Below are 13,476 nucleotides of genomic sequence, written 5' to 3' on the forward strand. Positions count from 1 at the left end.
GTCAGTCCACTACATATTTAATAATAACGATAATAATAATAATGCACTGCAAGATGAAAAATACCGTTTATTTTGACTGTTGTGTATGATATGAGCATGTGAGAGCTTTGTGCATATCAGCTTCTATGCGGTGCACTGAAACGCGATGGTCAGCAGTGACGTCACCACTCACAGCACGTCCGCGCGTGATACTTGCCATTTGTTCTGGCAACCGTGGGTAGTTTCACTGTGACAAACAAGGCTAAGACAGATGTCACATACAGGTTACAGCCCCAGGCAGCAGACTCTTGTGGCACAGGAACGGAAAAGTTTATTCCACTGTTCGCCGCCTGCCCCTAATCCAATCTTGATTATAATGGGACGTAGGTTTAGCGGTTGTTGTATTTTCCTAGTAAATGTTCGCAGGTGATTATTATTTCTTGGTTTTTATGGCTGTAGAGAAGCTTACCTCCAGCATACTCATCGCGTGTTTACCGTCGTTGTTTCACGCTGTTCCTGAAGCAGACTGAGTCCTGAACGACGATGTTCAGTTCCGTGCGGACGCATCCGGACGTCGAAGCCAGGCAGTTCCGTTCTTGGAGCTCTTAACGCTACTCAAAGTGGCATCCGATTCATCAGTGCACCGGGTATCGTGAATGTCGGTTAAATATTAGAAAGTACTGTGTCTTTCCACACTGTTTATCTAGCAACAAACGATCGGCCACTGTGTGCATCAGACCATCTGGAATGTCAAATATATACTTGCTGATGAATGTTTCGACCGCTGATTAGTTGAAATGTGTTACTCTTGTTTCCGTCAGTTAACATGGAAATGAGACAAATCGGTACTTAAGGTAGGTACCCTATCTCTCTCTCTCTCTCTCTTTGCACCATGACAGTTCGTCGAGATTGTTCTCGCACACACAGGAAACGTTACGCCAAACCCTTATTTCTCTTCAGATAGCATATCTATCGTAATTTAAAGTAGTTTAAAGTCTGCTGACATCATTGGCTAAGGCGCTAGCAAAGTATTCAACAGTCCTGTCGTACATGTTCTCTTTATTCGAACCTCATACTGAACTACTGCCTTGTGACCCGTGAGTGTTGTCATAACTGTTCCGCTTATTAAATGGAAATTATGTAAGGTTTTTTTTTAAGTCTACATCTACATCTACATACATACTCCGCAATCCACCATATTGTGCGTGGCGAGAGTACCTCGTACCACAACTAGCATCTTCTCTCCCTGTTCCACTCCCAAACAAAACGAGGGAAAAATGACTGCCTATATGCCACTGTACGAGCCCTAATCTCTCTTATCTTTGTGGTCTTTCCGCGAAATATAAGTTGGCGGCAGTAAAATTGTACTGCAGTCAGCCTCAAATGCTGGTTCTCTAAATTTCCTCAGTAGCGAGTCACGAAAAGAACGCCTCCTTTCCTCTAGAGACTCCCACCCGAGTTGCTGAAGCATTTCCGTAACACTCGCGTGTTGATCAAACCTACCAGTAACAAATCTAGCAACCCGCCTCTGAATTGCTTCTATGTCCTCCCTCAATCCGACGTGATAGGGATCCCAAACGCTCGAGCAATACTCAAGAATAGGTCGTATTAGAGTTTTATAAGCGGTCTCCTTTACAGATGAACCACATCTTCCCAAAATTCTACCAATGAACCGAAGACGACTATCCACCTTCCCCACAACTGCCATTACATGCTTGTCCCATTTCATATTGCTCTGCAATGTTACGCCCAAATATTTAATCGACGTGACTGTGTCAAGCGCTACACTAATAATGGAGTATTCAAACATTACCGGATTCTTTTTTCCTATTCATCTGCATTAATTTACATTTATCTATATTTAGAGTTAGCTGCCATTCTTTACGCCAATCACAAATCCTGTCCAAGTCATCTTGTATCCTTCTACAGTCACTCACCGACGACACCTTCCCGTAGACCACAGCATCATCAGCAAACAGCCGCACATTGCTATCCACCCTATCCAAAAGATCATTTATGTACACAGAAAACAACAGCGGACCTACCACACTTCCCTGGGGCACTCCAGATGATACCCTCACCTCCGATGAACACTCACCATCGAGGACAACGTACTGGGTTCTATTACTGAAGAACTCTTCGAGCCACTCACATAACGTTGTGATAGAGAATGCAGAGGATTAACCCTGAATCAGACCTACAGCTTAATGTGCTAACTATTTGCCTTTAAGCATGTAAGAGGCAAAAAGTTTAGGAAAGGTTTGAAATTATGCTTAAAGTTCGTTGCAACAATGGACGAAAGTAATCTGGTTAATTTGTGCTCCATTTTAAGTAAAAGTTAATTTTTCACACATGTAAATGATATGAAGTCATCTCCTGAACTATGTGTCGTACCATCATATAATTTCGCAGATACATTCCGTGGTATATGTGGAGATTGTCTACAAACGGTGTTGCGAATAGAGTTGGTAGCAATGAAGTAATGAATTTAATGTCCCCATACAAAGGGCTGGTGATCAATAAGGGAGCGGTTAGGTACAGAGTCCGATTATATCGAATGGTGGATTAATGCCACGAAATGTATTCATAATTCCTTTATTGGCGAAATTCAGATATTTAAATTATTTGTACTACCCGCATTCAGCCTACGACTTCCAGGTCGTCTCCATCCCATTGGGAAAAATTACATATTGTTAACATAATTACACTGACGAGCGAAAATTTCATGATCACTGCCCAATGCGTGACAATGCCGCCCGGTGGTGTTACAGGCACGTGACGCTATAAGGGAAATATATAATTGGAGCAGAGACGAATGGAAAAATTCTGGCGACGACCCGTATCGCAAATGGGAAAATCCGCTGACACAGGCGACTTTCACTGAGGGCATATTGTTGTGGTTCAGTGCCTTGGAACGAGAGTCTTGGAAACTGTGAAGCTGGTCGGCTTTTCGCGTGCTATTTACTTGAGTATTTACAGATAGTATTTGAAAGACGGTGAAATCACTGTAAAAGGTTTTGGACGGCACGTATCTTCATAGAACGTGAGGGTCTCGCTGTAAAGCAGGATAAGCAGCGCTCTGGGCCAGATCTGACGACAGAGTGCAATGCTGGTGCAACCACTAGCGTTTCGCAGCACACCGTTCGGCGCGCATAGTTGAACATGGGATTCCGCAGCAGACGACCCTTTCATGTTCCCATGTTGACCAATCGACATCCTCAGTTACGGCTGCAGTGGGCACAGGATCATCGATACTGGACCGTGGAAGGGACTCATTGGAATCGGACTGATAAACTCATCAGAGGAAATCGTCGGATAGCACACAGACAGCTCTCAAGTAGGTGTGACATATCACGAGGGCGTATACCATTACTGTAAGACTGCGATGCAGAAAACTGTGTGCACAGTGAGTGCCTCGACTTTCTCTGATGAGTTCATCAACCCGATTGCGATGAGTCTCGTCAGTTACCATACGCGGCCGTCCACTCCGAGCCCTGTCACACACGCTGAGGTTAGCACCCCAGTTTCCTTCTCCACGAGCACGAACAGCCTAACGTCGCACTTTACGATGTCGATACAGTCATCACGGCTTTCATTCTTCTACGGAGGCACCTTTTCTGAGGTTAAAAACTCAATTACAGCACGCTGTTTCTCACGAACCGACATTATTATGTTCCACACTTCCATGTTACACGCTACAATGCGGAGCACTCTAGCGTCGGAGGGTAGCAACTTGTGTAAGCGAAGTGGGAACGTTGACCGAGTATTACGCATGACATACAATAATACTTCAACCGATATTGAGAAATCGGAGACATAACTTCTCAGCACACCGTCGTACACCTACATGCATACTCCGCAAGCCAACGAACGGTGCATGACGGAAAGTACCTTGTATCACTACTAGTTATTTCCTTTCCTATTCCACTCGCAGACAGCAGGTGGTCATAACGTTTTGGCTCAACAGTGTTTATGGTTGATTAATCAATCTTTCATTTTACTGCGACAATAATCACAAAAACATTTCAAAACGGCAATTTTGAGGTGCCAGTATTCATTCTCAGACACTATAAATGCACAAGCTGACAACGCACATGTTGACAAAGCAACAGGATCCTTATGACATCATTTGGAGCACGTGCATTTCAACAGCGTTAATGATCACAGGTGCGGAAACCAGTAACTACATTTTGGCGTATTTTTGTGGTTGTTGTCGCGAGAAAAAGAAGAGGAGCAGGAGAAGAAGAAGAAGAAGAAGAAGAAGAAGAAGCAGAAGCAAGTCCGCTCCCCGTTAGCGTGCTATAGTGACTTATGCAACGGAAGATAATACACCTAAGATGAACCGTTCGCAAAAGTATCAAAGTGGTTTATCAATTTTTATAATACACTGCTGCGTTACCTCTTCGTTTTCAAGCCAACTTAAAATATTAGTCAGTGTCATCCCGAAGGAAGGAAGATCAGGGTCAGTAGAGGTCAGTAGAGACGGAGCACATTTTCAGATTACAGAAAGTGTGAAATAAAGCAACCACGTCCATTTCAGTGGAACCATTCCGACATTTACATTAAGTTATTTGGGATAAATCGCGGAATATCTGACTCTGGAAGTCTGCTCCGCCGTAATGAGTATCCAAGGCGCTAACGTGCACGTCATGATCTTCATAGTTCGTTCAAACGTAAACACTCTTCCAAGACAATGGTTAAACGTGAAGCACAGTTGGGAAAAGAAGAAACTGGGAAGATAAAAAGTAAGTAACTGTTGTAAATGGCATTTGAGAGTCTCTCCACAAAACATAGTTGTGCTATCTGTATGACGAAAACTTGCGCGCAACGTTCGTAATGTATCAGTCGTTTTCGCACTTTCATTATCAACAACTTGCAACCTCTTGGTGAGTTTTGCGACGTAATGACACAAGGACTCTGTAGTGTAGGGAATATCCTCTGGCGATCTAAGGTAGGTCACACACAGACGGCAATCTTAACGGCATTTAATATGCCATAAACCTTCGTTGCAGTGTTTTGATAACAGTTCCGCCAACAAGAACTGTCGTCGTGGTCCGATGTAAGATCTACAGAGATCTACCATTTGTTAGACAAGGGATATTTCCTGTGTCAGTTTATATAACCTTGTCTGTATAGCTTGCATTTGTAACAAGCTCTAAAAATATATATGCGTAAAAATTGTGTAAGCACCGAACTACTTTTCTCTTTATATAAAGAACGAAACTTATCTAGCTTGTAGAGGGAAACCAGAAAGCGCTATGGTTGGCCCGCTAGATGGCGCTGCCAAAGGTCAAACGGGTATCAACTGTGTTTTTTTTTTAAATAGGAACCCCCATTTTTATTACATATTCGTGTAGTACGTAAAGAAATATGAATGTTTTAGAGAATGAGATTTTCACTCTGCAGCGGAGTGTGCGCTGATATGAAACTTCCTGGCAGATTAAAACTGTGTGCCCGACCGAGACTCGAACTCGGGACCTTTGCCTTTCGCGGGCAAGTGCTCTACCATCTGAGCTACCGAAGCACGACTCACGCCCGGTACTCACAGCTTTACTTCTGCCAGTATCTCGTCTCCCACCTTCCAAACTTTACAGAAGCTCTCCTGCGAACCTTGCAGAACTAGCACTCCTGAAAGAAAGGATATAGCGGAGACATGGCTTAGCCACAGCCTGGGGGATGTTTCCAGAATGAGATTTTCACTCTGCAGAGGAGTGTGCGCTGATATGAAACTTCCTGGCAGATTAAAACTGTGTGCCCGACCGAGACTCGAACTCGGGACCTCTGCCTTTCGCGGGCAAGTGCTCTACCATCTGAGCTACCGAAGCACGACTCACGCCCGGTACTCACAGCTTTACTTCTGCCAGTATCTCGTCTCCCACCTTCCAAACTTTACAGAAGCTCTCCTGCGAACCTTGCAGAACTAGCACTCCTGAAAGAAAGGATATTGCGGAGACATGGCTTAGCCACAGCCTGGGGGATGTTTCCAGAATGAGATTTTCACTCTGCAGCGGAGTGTGCGCTGATATGAAACTTCCTGGCAGATTAAAACTGTGTGCCCGACCGAGACTCGAACTCGGGACCTTTGCCTTTCGCGGATAAGTGCTCTGCCAGGAAGTTTCATGAATGGTTTAGTTGGACCACTTTTTTCGCTTTGTGATAGATGGCGCTGTAATAGTCACAAACATACGGCTCACAATTTTAGACGAACAGTTGGTAACAGGTAGGTTTTTTTTTTAAATTAAAATACAGAACGCAGGTACGTTTGAAAATTTATTTCGTTTGTTCCAATGTGATACATGTACCTTTGTGAAATTATCATTTCTGAGAACGCATGCTGTTACAGCGTGATTACCTGTAAGTACCACATTAATGCAATAAATGCTCAAAATGATGTCCGTCAACCTCAGTACATTTGGCAATACGTGTAACGACATTCCTCTCAACAGCGAGTAGTTCGCCTTCCGTAATGTTCGCACATGCATTGACAATGCGGTGACGCATGTTGGGTCAGGCGTTGTCGGTGGATTACGATAGAAAATATTCTTCAACTTTCCCCACAGAAAGAAATCCGGAGACGTCAGATCCGGTGAACGTGCGGGCCATGGTACGGTGCTTCGACCACCAATCCACCTGTCATGAAATATGATATTCAATACCGCTTCAACCGCACGCGAGCTATGTGCCAGACATACATCATGTTGAAAGTACATCGCCATTCTGTCATGCAGTGAAACATCTAGCAGTAACATCGGTAGAACATTAGGTAGGAAATCAGCATACGTTGCGCCATTTAGATTGCCATCGAAATATTGGGGCCCATTATCCTCCCTCCCATAATGCCGCACCATACATTAACCCGCCAAGGTCACTGACGTTCCACTTGTCGCGGATATCGTGGATTTTCCGTTGCCAAATAATGCATATTATGACGGTTTATGTTACCGCTGTTGGTGAATAACGCATCGTCGCTAAATACAACGGATGCAAAAAATCTGTCATCTTCCCGTAATTTCTCTTGTCTCCAGTGGCAGAACTGTACACGACGTTCAAAGTCGTCGCCATGCAATTCCTGGTGCATAGAAATATGGTACGGGTGCAATCGATGTTAATATAGCATACTCAACACTGACGTTTTTGAGATTCCAGATTCTCTCGCAATCTGTCTGCTACTGATGTGAGGATTAGCCACGACAGCAGCTAAAACACCTACTTGGGCACCATCATTTGTTGCAGGTCGTGGTTGACGTTTCACATGTGGCTGAACACTTCCTGTTTCCTTAAATAACATAACAATCCGGCGAACGGTCCGGACGCTTGGATGATGTAGTCCAGGATACCGAGCAGCATACATAGCACACGCTCGTTGGGCATTTTGATCACAATAGCCATACATCAACACGACATCGAACTTTTCCGCAATTTAACACGGGTAATGTATCACGAAGCAAATACCGTCCGCACTGGCGGAATGTTACGTGATACCACGTACTTATACGTTTGTGACTATTACAGCGCCATCTATCACAAAGCGAAAAAAGTGGTCCAACTAATACATTCACATTGCTTTACGTACTACACGAATATGTAATAAAAAATGGGGGTTCCTATTTAAAAAAAAACGCAGTTGATATCCATTTGACCTTTGGCAGCGCCATCTAGCGGGCCAACCATAGCGCCATCTGGTCTCCCCCTTCAAGCTAAACGAGTTTCGTTATTTGTAGTTTTTTCGTTTGGTGCTCATTTCGTGAGATATTTGGCACGGTCACTATCAATGGATCGCCATATACTCCTGGCAATTGAAATAAGAACACCGTGAATTCATTGTCCCAGGAAGGGGAAACTTTATTGACACATTCCTGGGGTCAGATACATCACATGATCACACTGACAGAACCACAGTGACAGAACCACAGGCACATAGACACAGGCAACAGAGCATGCCCAGCCGGCCGAAGTGGCCGTGCGGTTAAAGGCGCTGCAGTCTGGAACCGCAAGACCGCTACGGTCGCAGGTTCGAATCCTGCCTCGGGCATGGATGTTTGTGATGTCCTTAGGTTAGTTAGGTTTAACTAGTTCTAAGTTCTAGGGGACTAATGACCTCAGCAGTTGAGTCCCATAGTGCTCAGAGCCATTTGAGAGCATGCACAATGTCGGCACTAGTACAGTGTATATCCACCTTTCGCAGCAATGCAGGCTGCTATTCTCCCATGGAGACGATCGTAGACATGCTGGATGTAGTCCTGTGGAACGGCTTGCCATGCCATTTCCACCTGGAGCCTCAGTTGGACCAGCGTTCGTGCTGGACGTGCAGACCGCGTGAGACGACGCTTCATCCAGTCCCAAACATGCTCAATGGGGGACAGATCCGGAGATCTTGCTGGCCAGGGTAGTTGACTTACACCTTCTAGAGCACGTTGGGTGGCACGGGATACATGCGGACGTGCATTGTCCTGTTGGAACAGCAAGTTCCCTTGCCGGTCTAGGAATGGTAGAACTATGGGTTCGATGACGGTTTGGATGTACCGTGCACTATTCAGTGTCCCCTCGACGATCACCAGTGGTGTACGGCCAGTGTAGGAGATCGCTCTCCACACCATGATGCCGGGTGTTGGCCCTGTGTGCCTCGGTCGTATGCAGTCCTGATTGTGGCGCTCACCTGCACGGCGCCAAACACGCATACGACCATCATTGGCACCAAGGCAGAAGCGACTCTCATTGCTGAAGACGACACGTCTCCATTCGTCCCTCCATTCACGCCTGTCGCGACACCACTGGAGGCGGGCTGCACGATGTTGGGGCGTGAGCGGAAGACGGCCTAACGGTGTGCGGGACCGTAGCCCAGCTTCATGGAGACGGTTGCGAATGGTCCTCGCCGATACCCCAGGAGCAACAGTGTCCCTAATTTGCTGGGAAGTGGCGGTGCGGTCCTCTACGGCACTGCGTAGGATCCTACGGTCTTGGCGTGCATCCGTGCGTCGCTGCGGTCCGGTCCCAGGTCGACGGGCACGTGCACCTTCCGCCGACCACTGGCGACAACATCGATGTACTGTGGAGACCTCACGCCCCACGTGTTGAGCAATTCGGCGGTACGTCCACCCGGCCTCCCGCATGCCCACTATACGCCCTCGCTCAAAGTCCGTCAACTGCACATACGGTTCACGTCCACGCTGTCGCGGCATGCTACCAGTGTTAAAGACTGCGATGGAGCTCCGTATGCCACGGCAAACTGGCTGACACTGACGGCGGCGGTGCACATGTGCTGCGCAGCTAGCGCCATTCGACGGCCAACACCGCGGTTCCTGGTGTGTCCGCTGTGCCGTGCGTGTGATCATTGCTTGTACAGCCCTCTCGCAGTGTCCGGAGCAAGTATGGTGGGTCTGACACACCGGTGTCAATGTGTTCTTTTTTCCATTTCCAGGAGTGTATATATATATATATATTGTTGCGTTACTTTGTAACAATAATCAACCACTTTTTTCAGAATAAATAGCGCAGCATGAGAATATGCATTACTAAAACGCTATGCGCTATTCCGGCATCCTGGCACCCGATACCAGTTGCAGCCTTGGGACCATTATTGACAGAATTTAAAAATTTTAAAAGCTGTCATAATCTTCTCATTAAACTTTATGTTAAACTTTTAACACAATAAGAGAAGTACTACATTTAAAAGCTGTGTGTCTGTCTTGAAGTAGCGTAGCTGACGACAAAAACACGGAATTCGGAATTCATTCATTCAGAATTTGAGAATGAGAGCACTTAGCCCGCATCTCGTGGTCGTGCGGTGGCGTTCTCGCTTCCCACGCCCGGGTTCCCGGGTTCGATTCCCGGCGGGGTCAGGGATTTTCTCTCCCTCGTGATGGCTGGGTGTTGTGTGCTGTCCTTAGGTTAGTTAGGTTTAAGTAGTTCTAAGTTCTAGGGGACTGATGACCATAGATGTTAAGTCCCATAGTGCTCAGAGCCATTTGAACCATTTTTTTTTTTTTGAGAGCACTTACCGATTTCCAACAAGCGTTAAAAGTACTTTCAAACCTTTACGAAACTTTTTCACGCTGACACCCCCCATGAACCATGGACCTTGCCGTTCGTGGGGCGGCTTTCGTGACTCAGCGATACAGATAGCCGTACCGTAGGTGCAACCACAACGGAGGGGTATCTGTTGAGAGGCCAAACAAACGCGTGGTTCCTGAAGAGGGGCAGCAGCCTTTTCAGTATTTGCAAGGGCAACAGTCTGGATGATTGACTGATCTGGCCTTGTAACACTAACCAAAACGGCCTTGCTGTGCTGGTACTGCGAACGACTGAAAGCAAGGGGAAACTACAGCCGTAATTTTTCCCGAGGGCATGCAGCTTTACTGTATGGTTAAATGATGATGGCGTCCTCTTGGGCAAAATATTCCGGAGGTAAAATAGTCCCCCATTCGGATCTCCGGGCTGGGACTACTCAGAAGGACGTTGTTATCAGGAGAAAGAAAACGCGTTCTACGGACTGGAATGTCAGATCCCTTAATCGGGCAGGTAGGGTAGCAAATTTAAAAAGGTAAATGGATAGGTTAAAGTTAGATATAGTGGGAATTATTAAAGTTCGGTGGCAGGAGGAACAAGACTTCTGGTCAGGTGAATACTGGGTTATAAACACAAAATGACATAGGGGCAATGCAGGAGTAGGTTTAATAATGAATAGGAAAATAGGAATGCGGGTAAGCTACTACAAACAGCATAGTGAACGTATTATTGTGGCCAAGATAGATACGAAACCCACGCCTACTACAGTACTACAAGATTATATGCCAACTAGCTCTGCAGATGATGAAGAAATTGATGAAATGTATGATGAGATAAAAGAACTTATTCAGGTAGTGAAGGGAGACGAAAATTTAATAGTCATGGGTGACTGGAACTAGGTAGTAGGAAAAGGAAGAGAAGGAAACGTAGTAGGTGAATATGGAATGGAAGTAAGGAACGAAAGAGGAAGCCTCCTGGTAGAATTTTGCACAGAGCATAACTTAATCATAGCTAACACTTGGTTCAAGAATCATGAAAGAAGGTTGTATACATGGAAGAACCCTGGAGATACTGACAGGTTTCAGATGGATTATATAATGGTAAGACTGAGATTTAGAAACCAGGTTTTAAATGTAAGACATTTCCAGGGGCAGATGTGGACTCTGATCACAATGTATTGGTTATGAACTGTAGATTAAAACTGAAGAAGCTGCAAAAAGGTGGGAATTTAAGGAGATGGGACCTGGATAAAGACTAAACCAGAGGTTGTACAGAGTTTCAGGGAGAGCATAAGGGAACAATTGACAGGAATGGGGGAAGAAATACAGTAGAAGAAGAATGGGTAGCTTTGAGGGATGAAGTAGTGAAGGCAGAAGAGGATCAAGTAGGTAAAAAGACGAGGCCTAGTAGAAATCCTTGGGTGACAGAAGAAATAGAAAATTACCGAACTATCAGTTTAATAAGTCACGGCTGCAAAATACTAACGCGAATTCTTTACAGAAGAAAGGAAAGCCTAGTAGAAGCCGACCTCGGGGAAGATCAGTTTGGATTCCGTAGAAATGTTGGGACACGTGAGGCAATACTGACCCTACGACTTATCTTAGGAGCTAGATTAAGGAAAGTCAAACCTACGTTTCTAGCATTAGTAGACTTAGAGAAAGCTTTTGACAATGTTGACTGGAATACGCTCTTCCAAACTCTGAAGGTGGCAGGGGTAAAGTACAGGGAGCGAAAGGCTATTTACAATTTGTACAGTAACTAGATGGCAGTTATAAGAGTCGAGGGACATGAAAGGGAACCAGTGGTTGGGAAGGGAGTGAGACAGGGTTGTAGTCTCTCCCCCATGTTATTCAATCTGTATATTGAGCAAGCAGTGAAGGAAACAAAAGAAAAATTCGGAGTAGGTATTAAAATCCATGGAGAAGAAATAAAAACGCTGAGGTTCGCCGATGACATTGTAATTCTGTCAGAGACAGGAAAGGACTTGGAAGAGCAGTTGAACGGAATGGATAGTGTCTTGAAAGGAGGGTATAAGATGAACATCAACAAAAGCAAAACGAGGATAATGGAATGTAACCGAATTAAATCGGGTGATGCTGAGGGAATTAGATTAGGAAATGAGACACTTAAAGTAGTAAAGGAATTGTGCTATTTGGGGAGCAAAATAACTGATGATGGTCGAAGTAGAGAGGATATAAAATGTAGACTGGCAATGGCAAGGAAAGCGTTTCTGAAGAAGAGAAATTTGTTAACATCGAGTATAGATTTAAGTGTCAGGAAGTCGTTTCTGAAAGTATTTGTATGGAATGTAGCCATGTACGGAAGTGAAACATGGACGATAAATAGTTTGGACAAGAAGAGAAATGTGGCGCTACAGAAGAATGCTGAAGATTAGATGGGTAGATCACATAACTAATGAGGAAGTATTGAGATTCAGAAGAGTAGCGTGGACAGCTGCATCAAACCAGTCTGAGGACTGAAGACCACAACAACAACAAGTACCCCGCACAAAATTATGAAAGGAGAAAAATTTAACGGTTACTACATTTTCGTTGTTTATGCAGACAGCCTTTAGCGTCAGTTATGACATTTTCATTTATTACTTCATTCCTACCAATTCTATTCGCAACACAGTTTTCAGACAGTCTCCCATATATCACAGAATGTATCTGCAAAATTATATGACGTTACGGCACATAGTTCAGGAGATATGACGCCATATCATTCACATTCGTGAAAAATTAGCTTTCGCTTAAAATGGAGCGCAAATTACCCAGATTACATTCATCCATTATTCCAACAAACTTTAAGCATAATTTCAAACCTTTCCTAAACTTTTTGCCTCTTACATGCTTTAAGGCAAATAGTTAACACATTAACTCATATAAAGAGTAATTAGGCGGTTAAATTATTTAAAGAATCGAGGATTTCCCGGTAGTAAAGAAACATTAATAGAATTGAGAAATTCATAAGACCTTATCAGTCTCAATTGTCAGTATTTTTTGGCACCAGTAAGTGACAGCATCTCCTCTTAATTTAGTACATGTAACTTGTCCACCTCTTCATACTAACGAAATGAGAAGGGAGATCTTGAGGGATGTTCTGCTTGTGATGTCTGAGTCGAGCGTACAGTTGATCCAGAATCTGGATGTTGTCTATATCTTCCGAAACGTTTCTTCGAAGGTTATACCAAACTTGTCCCTTTTAACCAACTGCTTATTTTGATTTTGTTGGCACCACTCAGCACGACGTGCACGATTTCCATGACGATAGTTGGAAACCTCAAAGATCGACGGACATGACGATATCTTTCACGCAGTATTTCCGATAGTATGAGTTGAAACAACTGCGTTTCTCACGTTTTGCAAGACACTTCTAACATTATGGCTATCGACGTTTTTAATCACAAGGCTCTAAGGCACTGAAGTCTATCCTTCAATGTTTGTGCCGGCTGGGTAGCCGAGCGATTCTAGGTGCTACAGTCTGGAACCG

The sequence above is a fragment of the Schistocerca nitens genome, chromosome 8, assembly GCF_023898315.1.
Source record: "Schistocerca nitens isolate TAMUIC-IGC-003100 chromosome 8, iqSchNite1.1, whole genome shotgun sequence".
Classification (NCBI taxonomy): Eukaryota; Metazoa; Arthropoda; class Insecta; order Orthoptera; family Acrididae; genus Schistocerca; species Schistocerca nitens.